Raw genomic sequence first — 1,050 nt, 5'->3', positions numbered from 1 at the left:
TCAAAAAATAGACTTCGATGAGGTTCCTGAGATTCATTCAGAGTCTGATACATGCAAACAAACTATGCAACCACACTAAATTTGATATTCTAGACACGTTGGCGAAGTCGTGTTTTTGAAAAAATATTATTTTCATAAAGTTGACCCTCAAAATCTGAAATCACAATTTTCTAAATTGAGGGTTGAATTGTAATACCCCGTACTTTTCCTAGCTTGAAAAGTTTTCCAAGAATGTTAGAAGCTTTCTTTGAAAGATGAATCTACTTTTGTACACGTGGTATTTTTAAGATTTTCACTTTTTATCATGTGGAGAATTGAATAAGCTTTTCATCGATACCAAATTCACCCAAATTCAACACCCGAGCGAAGAGTTTGAGCCTTTTTAGTGATACAGTGTATCACCTGAGCCTTTAACGCGTCTCGGAGATAGCTCAAAAGGCAATTGTCAATTTCTAGTGTTGCTCCGCAATAGTGGCGCGTTGCATCAAACTTCCAGGTGGTAGACAAGGTAGCAACGCGATAGCTCCGCGTCGCGCCACCGTGCAATTTCCCATTTGTCACTTTCCAGTAACTTGGCGTGATAGTGGCGCGTCGCGCCAATGATGAAAATCGAGAAATTTTCTTAGAAATTAAATACATGTTCTAGGGTTAAAAGGGTCAATTTCCCACCCTATATAAGCCTTATAACACGAGATTTGGCCATAATTCAGCAACTTATACTCAATTACTCTCAAAATCTCTCAAAAACAAGCCCTAGGATTTTCATAGAAGGTTCAATTCCAAGGGAATTCACCGTTAAATTTCAAGAATCTCTCCGTCAATCTTCATAGAATCACAAGCTAAGGTATGCGTAGTGTTCATTCATGGACTCCTTTCGTCCATGAAGCCCAAGAATCTCTTTTCGAAGTTTAAGTTTATGAATTTATTTATGAATTTCATATTGGGTTTGTTTTGTTTATATTGAGAATGATCAATTGAATTCAAATCCATGTTGGGTGATCAATTTTATGTGGATTTGATTTGCATAGATGTATATTCATGTGAACCTAT

The sequence above is a fragment of the Capsicum annuum genome, chromosome 12 (genome assembly GCF_002878395.1).
Source record: "Capsicum annuum cultivar UCD-10X-F1 chromosome 12, UCD10Xv1.1, whole genome shotgun sequence".
NCBI classification, from domain to species: Eukaryota; Viridiplantae; Streptophyta; class Magnoliopsida; order Solanales; family Solanaceae; genus Capsicum; species Capsicum annuum.
Note: the sequence above shows the minus strand (reverse complement) of the source record.